Here is a 10,677-nt window from a genome sequence, read left to right as displayed (position 1 = left end):
ATGCTTGGTATCACATTTTCATTTATGTTGTGTTACTCTAGCCTCTAGACTTTGCTAATATAAGGGTTTCGTAACATACCGGTGATAATTTCGTAAGACAAGGAGGTTACCGGTAAGCAAACAATGAGGATGCGGTCTTGAATGGAAACAAGACCGCAAGGACTGTTTTTGGTGATATCCTTTTAGATAAGTGTTTGACTGTACTCTGTACTGTTTGTGACTAATACAGTATTCAATCAATCAATCAATCAATCAATCAAAGAAAGGAGCATGTTTTTCATTGTGGTGCTGGCATTTGAAATCAGTTACAATGCTGTGCACTTTGGCCATCTATCAGACATGGCTGAGTCATGGCACACCTCTCTCTCATCTGTATTCCTGTCCCTCTCTTTGTTTTGTGCATTCACTGCATCTCCTTCTGTGTCCTCCTCTTCCTCCACCTCCTCCTCATATCCTTTATCGACCACTTCCCTTCTCTGTCTCTTAGTCGTTCTCGCTTTTCCTCATCCGTCTTCAACACCATCTTTTTCCCCCCCTCTCCCCCTCTCTTTGTCTGTTCTTGTGTTTTGCTACCTCCCTCTTGCTCCCTCCTTCGCCCTCCCCTGTCCCCCTCGCAGTAGTCACGCAGTCACCCGGGAACATTAGGTGCATGCGACGGTGACGGCAGGGCGGCCTCGGCAGCGAACCCTTATCTGGCCGCTATCGCAGCTAGAAGCAGCAATCCGTGCAGCATGCCGAGACAGGCGTCCTGATGAGACGGCGAGCACGCGCGCAGCACTGTGCCGACGCAAATGGAAGGAAAAAGGCCACAACCTTGCTGAACTACGTGGAGCGAGGTGTGTTGCACTCGTTTTACACAGGTTTTTGTTCTGCCCTTTCGCTTTCTGTTTATTTGTCATGTCTCTTCACCTTGGCACGGAGTCTACAAGCTGCACCTGTATAGCAGAAAGGGCACGCTATAACAGACAGCCTGGTGAGAAGGGAACAGTTGGATACTCCTCTCCCCCCCCTGTCATTCAGCGGGAAGTGGGTGGGGTCGGGGGTGCAACTGAAAGGTGCTCAGCATATAGCGATGTCTGGCCTTTACAGGTTCACAAATAATCACAGGATGAGGCCTTGCCTTTTATCACGCAGAGCTGCTCAATCATGCACTATAGAGCTGACAGTGGGTCTGTATAATAGGAAGAAGTTATACTTGTTTGTGATTGCAACATTTGGAAAAACCAATACCTGCATCCAAGTTGTATTTATTTTTGTTAAATTATCACAATTTACACACACTTACACATAATGAAAATAGTGAGTATAGAGACCAGTTGATTATGGGCATTTCACTGTCCACACACAGTCCAATCCTGAGTTTAAAAATGGACCCGAATGCGTCTAATTGTACACTCTCTGATTAACACATGATGATTTTACTTGGCCATTTCTGTCCCAGTTTATAAAATATGTCTCTGCCGTGTTGGAATTGAAATCCCCCATGTGGTGTGTTGCTGGGGCCTTTGCTGTTTTACACAAGGCTCACAAGGCTATTCATAACTAAGAGGATAGGGGACGGGGGGGACGGGGGGGGGAGATGTTCAAGGAGATCTCTAATGGCTGATGATAATGATCTAAATCTTTAATGTCTCAGTAAGGGGCTGCCATAAGTCATCTTTTGGGTGGCTGTGAGTTGCTAGAGGTGGTTCCGGGGAGCCAGGGGACTGCATCAGTGACTGCACTGATCATGCGGTGTGTGGTGCTGCGAATGAAATCACTGCTATCATTAGCCAACGAGCGTCAGCCAGCGCGGGTGGCTAATGGCCAAACAGAAGGCTGTGGGGAGGAATAGCTGGCAGGACGTATCGTCAAAAAGTGTCTTTTATGCTTCTCGTTAACTCCGCCGAACCAACAACCCCCCCCGAGCTCCAATGAGGCTTGGTATAACAACGAAGTCATTTACGCTTGTACCCAGGCTTGGGCGTGGGTTCCATTCTGGTGTCCTTGCAGTAAAGACCAGCAGTCGTGACATGCAGAAGGTCACAGGTTCACAGTTTCCCTATTCTCTATTTTCCTTATTTCAAGAACACCATGCCCTCTATATGATCCCTTTAACTTTTTTATCTCACCAAAGCTTTTATTTTATGTGTGAATGAGTGTTTTTTTTATATACAGTACATTGCGTGCGGGGGAACTTTTGCACATTTCACAGTACAGATTGGAGAGATACAGCAAATGGGAAGATATAAAATATGAAGCTAAACACACAGTAAACACACACACACACACACGCACGCACGCGCGCGCGCACACACACACACACACACACACACACACACACACACACACACACACACTTCTAGTGGGTGGTATAGACTTTCACACCATTAAAACTGGGAAAGAAAGCATGTGTCATTTCAGATCCATGTGGAAAGGGTGCCATTGAGGTCATATCTTCTTTTTATGCCAATATATATCGTGTATTTTAACATTTTATAATTAGACTTCTCATAGTCACAGCTTTTTCTCTCTCCCTGCGGATAGCTAATAATCACCAGTAAGACGCGCAAACGCGGGAAGCGAACGCAGCTCGTACATATTTGGGTTTTGGACGTATAGCTGCTTTGGGGACTCCTTATATGGTTATGGCTGAGTCATGGTGACGTAATCACTCAGCTCCATATATGGGCACAAAAGCGGGACAGACAGACACACGGACACACAGACAGACAGACATGATCTGCTAGGTCTCATAGTAAGTGCTCACTGCGTTCGCAACAACAACAGTACAGTTATAGTGGGATTAAAATTGCCAGTCATACCCGAGACAAGTCTGCAACTCTGCATTAGCAGTCACAGGTATTTATCAGTCAGCTCCGATTGGTTATAGTGATGGAAACATGACAGCCAGGTAGACAAGCACATTTTAGCCACTTTTCAGGTCTGATGCTATATGGGAAAGCCTCTCCTAACAAACCGTATAATCTTTTCAGTCCAAAGTCAAAGATAATTTGTTGGAAGTATATAATTCAAACTTTCTTGTAATCAGAATCCTCTGATTACAAGAAAGCCCCCCCCCCCCCCAGCCCCCCCATGCCTTTTCATAATCGCATGCAATCCCAAAACAATTATTGTCATCGGTTTGGATAGTTATTCATTGTGTGTCACCACGCGGGAGACAGGAGGATAGAACACAGCAGAGAGAGAGAGAGGTGGAGTGCGTGACACTTATTTTTTACAGACTATGAAACACGCATTTCTGATGAAAGAACATCACGACTGATAAGATGACAGATTGCTGTGACCGTATAGTTCTCAGATTATTATGAAAACCTGAAAACGTGTCCGTCCGTCGATCCGTCACACCTCCTTATATGGTTGTCAGTCCGTCACGCCTCGTGACACGCTCCATATACAGTATGGCCGTCTCCATATACTGTATGAAGTCATTCCGCATATTTTGATCCACACAGCCGCAGGCTCGAAAATTAAGGCCCGGCCTACTGGGCCCTCATCAAACCCTGTAGACTCTAGGCACGGCCCCCACTGTCACCCTTAGATCTCCAAGCTGACCTGTTCTGACGTTCCATATGTTGATCTGACTTCATCAAACCCACTCAAGACACGTGCCCGCAACTTTGATTGATTGATTGATTGGTTGGGGGATTCAGATTTTACGGGGGGCAGTTTCGAATTGCAGCCGTCCGTAGGTGCCCTTTGAGAGCGGTTTTGAAGGAGTCACGGGATTTGCATGTCTTAATGACCACATTTTGGTGGCATAGGAGCAAAATGAATTTAATCCCTTCTTTGTGCCAAATCTGGGTTGCACATGTTTTGTTGAGCTCCCTGTGGGTGTGGACTTCATTGACATTAAGGAAGTATTTAGACAGGTACATCCAGGGTTTCTTGGTGGTGTATCGAATCTTGTGGACCAGACCCATTGCAAGATGCTGTAGTACTCTGTCGTCAACCCTAAGCCAATTCCAGCCTGTCAAAGTGGGCAGGGGTGAGGTGGGTTCGGGGGGTGAGGCCAAGTAGGAGCCTGACCAGTTTGTTTTGGGAAGTCTAGAGCCTTGTTTTAAGGGCCTTTGAGGTGCTGTGGTACCAGGAGGTGCATGCATAGTCGAAGAAACCTTGTACGAGGGCTCCTGTTAGGGTCTTCAAGGTGTTTTTGTCGACCAGTGAGGAGATCCTGTAAAGGAATCTTGGTCTTTGGTTGACTTTTCTTGATTACGTTGGTGGCTCTCCCTTTAGGGTGAGGTCGCTTCTCGCCCTCAGGGCAGGGCGTCTCACTGGTTTAGTGCTTTTATGTAAACTCTATTGTCTAAAGTTCAAGTTGTCTCTCCGTCTGTGAAAGGATGCCCATAGGACATGATGCCTGACATCACAGTACTGACGTTTGTACGTCCAGACAAATACACTCATGGAGATGCCTGCGTATTGAAACAGTGTTATGATGAGATATACAAAAGCTCACAATTTTTCACGATGTAATGCCTTGCGATTCTCGCGATGCATTGTGAGCTTGTATGGTTGGCTGGAGATTTGGTATAGAGGGAAAAATGGGGGGACCAAAAGTGTAGAAGTACAGTATGTGCTCGTCTGAACTATTACGCAGAAGCGCAGTCAACCGCTTTGAATGTTATCAACCGATAATCACCGATTATGTTCTTATCAAGACCATACAATGGAGGCAATTTACACATACTGCCATACTGAAACTATATAGGAAACGCGGAAGTGAAATGACTGCCGCCGAAGCCAAAACATAGTGAAACTGCGCTATATCAACAACTGTGCTTTATCTTCTTTATTATGTGGCCGGTTGAGATCGGTGCCGACACTAGTAAATGTAAGAAGTCTTAGTGCACGCGCATGCACAGATTATGTCACGACGTGTTAGAGTTAGGGTTAGTAGTCAGACAACGCGCCAAACGCGATGTCGGACGGTGGCTGACAAGTTGTGACAACAACGTCAATAATGTAGGAAATGTCCATACTGGCTCCATTGCATGGTCTTGATAAGGAGGACTATCTGATTATCTGATAACATCCGAAACCCAGGAGTCAAGGACACGTCCTCCTGTATGACATCATACTCTATACTTTCAGGTGATTGGTCCCGCTCTTTATTTTGCCACAAAATGCATGTAGACACGAATGTATTATCTTTGCAATGTTGTTGCTTTGTTTTTGTTATGATCTACTCTGTATAATAGTAATAATAGACTGATCCTGATTATCCCATTGGCAACCGGGTGGCAGGCGATACACGAATTGACTCTTCCTGTATGAGTATCTCTGAGGAGTGCATTTGTTTTGGCTCCGGTGAAGTCATTATTTCTGATTCAGTCTCTGAGCATATTTCTGTACAACACAATATCGTTGGCCAACATTGACTCAATTAGGTATAACATTTGGTATTGTTTAATGGGAGACACTGTAAACTAAATCTAAAAATGAAGGCATTAAAGGCAATGTGGACGTGGTCCATCATGTTTGCTATATATGCTGCCATGCAGAAGAAATCACAGGGTAGATTGTGTTTGCAGAACAATGAATGTAATGAATTTAATTTTAATTCATTCATTTTGGTCAATAACATAATGCACCAGAGCATTGTTGATGACGAAAAATGTTGTCCAACTACCTTTTTCATCCGTGACGAAAACGAAATAAAAACTAAGCTATGACTAAAACTGAGACTAAATATATTGACAATTTAGTCAACAAATTAAAAACAGACTAAAATGTTAGGGAGGGAGTGTAGAAGAGATCCAGTAGAACTAAGACAAGCCATTTTAGGTTGCGCTCGGGCGTTGAAAATAGCAGATCTGCAAGCTCAAAACGTGTTGTGAGCTCACAACGTGTTGTGAGCTTGTTGATCTGCCATTTCCAGCATGCAACCAAGTGTAAAATTAAGCAATATTACACAAGTGAACGAGTTCCGTAGGCATGCAGCGCAGAAGTGTGGGGGGTCCTATCCCCCAGAAACTTTTTAACAGAGCAGATGTAATTTCCTGCATGTGTTCTGGTCAATTTTGGGAGTTTGATACTTTCATCAGGCTTACTGTACTAGCATTGGAAAAGGATGGGTACCGCTCAAGCCATAAAACACAAAACGTATGGCCTGGACGGTTGGCTCAAGCGTCTGGGCACCTACAGTAGGCTGTTGAGCCACCCTGACCCTGACCATGTGCCGTGGGTTCAACTCCTGATCCCGATGGCCTTTGCTGCGTGTCTTCCCCTCCCCCCCATCTCTCTCCCCATTTCCTGTCAAATTACTTTCAACCTGTCAATAAATTAAAGGCAGAAAAAGCAACAAAAAGTAGGCCTACAGAAATTGATTTGAAGCAATGTAATTCTTAATAATAATTATCATTCATTATTTAAGTGAACATCTCTGTATGATTGCATATGCACTCGTATGTCAACTCAATTTCATTATAACTAAGATATTCCATAAAACAAATCATATGTTCTTAATGACAGATTCTTAATGACCATGACCGAAAACCGCTATAGCCTATAGCAACCCAGAGAGCTCTGCTCTGGGAGAGCAGCACGACTCAGCACAGCTGATCTTTATGTTTTGATTAGGCGTTCCATCATGCTTGTTTAAGCACGGCTAGATGGCTAATCAATCAGATTGCTTCCTCGAAATGACCTGTTGTATAATCAGGCATTATTACAACTCCATTAAGGTCCACCAAAACTGTTTCGACTGAAACTAAAACATTTCAGATGACTAAAACGTACTAATACTAAATCAAAATTTGCTGTCAATATCAACACTGCACCAGAGCACCGGAGCGCAGTAATACTAAAAATGGCTTTTCTCAGATCTCTATTCAAACATTCAAAGCCAAGTCTAAACTTGCCCTGGTGAGACTCTGGGAGACATACTGTATACTGTACCATATCACCCGTCCAAATGTTCAGTTGCGTGCTCTCTAATTTATACCTCTCCATTTCAAAGAGCTTTCCTCATTAACATGAAAGCGTAAAGAGCACATTACCACATACTGTAGCCTATGTGTGCTTTTAATATAGGAGCTAGGTATGCATGTGACATCCGAGCAGATGCTTTTTCTCAGCACTGAATGAAGGGAAATTGCATTTGATAGAATTGTCTATTCTATTTAGATGTCTGTTTAAAAATGGCAAAATGCCCCGAGGTGTTTCAAATGATCTTCCTGTTTTAGAATCCCTGTCGTTATGATTGTAGTTGTAACTAGGTCACCCTTATTTTAACATGGTGATAACTTTCCAAAACCTGTAAATTAAAGGGAGACTATACAGTATTATCCTTTAGAGTTATGCTATGCTATTGGTAAAGACTTTTAGGCCAACTCCAACAAAGAATTCTACACTTCTAATTGAAATGTGTCTTTTTAATCCCAGTTAATCCCATTTTTAGCCATGCGTTTTGACAAGTTACTTTGCATTGTACACACACACGCACGCACACACACACACACACACACACACACACACACACACACACACACACACACACACACACACACACACACACACACACACACACACACACGCATCATATTTTAATCAGATCCGTTTCGGACCGGATCCAATCCTTCTCGTGGCCGTTTCTGGGCCCAGCCAGACGGTACCGATTAGTTACATTTGGGGTATTGGCCCATGATCTAAAATGGAAGACAAAATATAGTGAAGCAGTCGGGTCGGATCTTGCCGGTGAACCCTGTGGCGTGACTGCCACGGGCCTAGTTAACGTGAGCTCATTGTTTTAGTTGGACAGAAATAGACTAACAATTGCTCTGCGGCTCCACAGAGGCGGAGAACAGGTAATAGCCGCCGTGACTGGCAGTCCTTTGTGACACCAGACGTTCCACCTGACTGTCCATCTATCACGTCTCTCATCTTAATGAGATTCTCGGCGCTCGTACAAATTGAAAGCCTGGCGTATCATGGAGAGGCCTTCATAACAAACATGTATTAGTATCGATCAGAGAGGGTGGTGGGAGGGTGAGGGGGGGAGGGGGGGTCGGGGGACCACGTGCAGGAAATTGGATTTGTGCATAAAATAGGTATCTGGAGATGGATAGGCTTGCGCGGGGGAGTCTGTGTCTATTTGAATCTAGCGTGCAGCTATAAAATGACAAAGGCAAGAGAGGCTACTTATCTTGAAGTGCAACATAGGGGACTTTTATTCCCTGAAAGATGAGTAAAAACCAGTGGGTGGTGGATTTAATCTCCAACCATACATGGCTTCTTTCTCTGAAGCATTTCATAGGATGAAAATGAGACAAGTATTAATGTTCCCAGGATCCAGCTTTTTTTTTTTCTATAGGAGCCACACTGCAAATCGGTAAACTTTGGAATTTACATTGTAGCTCAAGATCACGCCTTTAAATAGAGCCTTTTTTTGTCTCACAGACACCTTCACAGTTCATTACCAGACAAATCAAAGGCTCAAAGCATCCATCTCAATTGATACAGTGATTGTACTGCAAGGCACCAAGCCAACGGAAATGTTACATCCACTAAGAGTTTGTTTAGAATTGTTTTAAATACAGCCCAGTCTATTTCCTACTTTGTGAATCTATTGTGAACGTATACTGCAATGGGCTTCACTTGTTTCATAAAGGAGAGACAATAATGCTTGAGAGATATACTGCCTTGAACCCTCATGGAACCCCATGCAGTAAATCAAGTTTCCCCCCCTTTCATGTTCAAATGAGATTCATCTTTGTTTTGTTTTGACTGCCATGCTCATAACCTAGTTTTGCGATGGCAGAGATGATGGTGGAGCGCTACATAGCACTCTTAGAGGAGCAAAGGAAGGCTGAGGGATGACACCGCCCAAAATCTAGATTAATGACAAGGATCAAGCAGCAGTTTCATCAGCGCCTGGCCACATCAATCTCCCAATGTTAGCCAAGACTAATGAGGCCCTAAGAAAACATCTTGATAATGAACCTTATAGTGATGGATGATGTCAAATAGTGTAATAAAAGGAGGATAAGGGTTTCTTTTCAGAGGGCATGAGAGGTTGACCACAGTAGGAGAAATATGCTTTTAGTTTATTTCATTTGTTTGTATAATGCACATATGTGGTACTTGGGCATGGACGGTGGAGGCAGCCAAACAAGGCGACACCAACCTGTTTCAGGAGCAGTTTGGGGTTCAGTGTCTTGTTCAAAGCGGGAACCTTCCAGTTCCTGATGTCCTTTAATGCAGTACATTGCTTTCGCTGACGTACGTTTTGTCTTGACTTTTCTTGGTCATACTTCATGTCATCAGCACATGTAGTGGACCAGCTAGGCCAAGTCTCAACAGGGGATTAGACCTTTCCTCCTTCAGACAAAGGCAGCAGGAAAAGAAAATATAGGATATATATATTTAATGTATCTTTTTTTTAATCATTTTTACATGCAGAAACAATGGCTTAACTTTATTGATTTCGAAAGTCAGTCTTCGTACCACTGACCGCACCTCTCAGCTTATGTTGACAGAATGGCTTACAGCTAATTAAGACTTTCCCAAGACCTAAGGCAGGACAACCTCAATTTCCATGGTCAGCGTTATGTGTGATTACTGTAGGCCTATGTGGTACCATTATATATTGTATACCACCTTGAAAAGTCAACTTAGCTTGCATGCCTTTCTTCAATACTAATCTCACTGACAACTGAATGCCTTGGGACTTTGGTGCTGTTTTTCCTTTCTCCTGTGTTGTAATGCTGTTAACGCTTCAGCACAGTGGCTGACACTCTCATTATGCACTGAAAGAAAAATCAAGCCCCCCCTGCATTCTGACATCCCCAGAGAAAATATGTGCTAATCTAATGCATGCACGCTTATATTTAGAGCAGCATAACAAAAGTGTTATTAGTTTATTTTTATTTTTTATTTTTTTAAATTCAAGGTTCAGTCGATCCTGCGGTAAAACCATACAGGGAATAAAAGTAATCAGAAAGTCGTTGGCCAGCGAGTCCAACTGGTTTCATGTCTGTATCAATTGTGTTGTGACCAGCCGTTTCCCCAGTGTAACATACGGGACATCATGTATACACCGTAAACTCCTGATTTTAATTTGCAAATGGCCGGAGGATGAAATTGCTTCACGGCTTTTCTTTTTCCTTCATCGTGTCTTCTAAACGAATGCTAGGATTTCAATTTACACTCTGCCTTCTTGCTGCTCTTTCTCATCACATATATAACATGATGCTTCAACGATTGACCCCAGCAATTGCTATCCATTTTCTCACTTCTTAAACGGAAAATAATATATTTCTATATTGAATCTATTTATCCTTCCGCATGATACCCCATTTCGAAGCATTAATGAACTCTAGTAGCACCAGATGGATTTTCCTTTTCCTTTGTGGCAACCGAAAGGACAGGACAACTACAACTGTTTCTAGTTGTCCTGTGCTTCTTGTGCTTCTTGGAGCACACAGCACAGGTCTTCTCCAGCTCAGGTATAGGTTTTTGTTTCTAAAATTGCTAAATTAACACGATAGGTTACACTGTTATCCAAAAGAGTATTCCGTTAACAGTAACAGCGTTAATTTTAGCGCTGTTACCCCTAACACTGACTGGTAATATAATTGTTCATAGTAATAATAAGGATTTTAGTCTTACAGGCTTAATTAACCATGCAGCATTTAATTGCCTTTGTTTCAGGCAAATTTCCTGAATAGTAAATAT

Source organism: Protomyctophum bolini (assembly GCF_963924005.1).
Source record: "Protomyctophum bolini genome assembly, chromosome: 2".
Lineage (NCBI taxonomy): Eukaryota > Metazoa > Chordata > Actinopteri > Myctophiformes > Myctophidae > Protomyctophum > Protomyctophum bolini.
Note: the sequence above shows the minus strand (reverse complement) of the source record.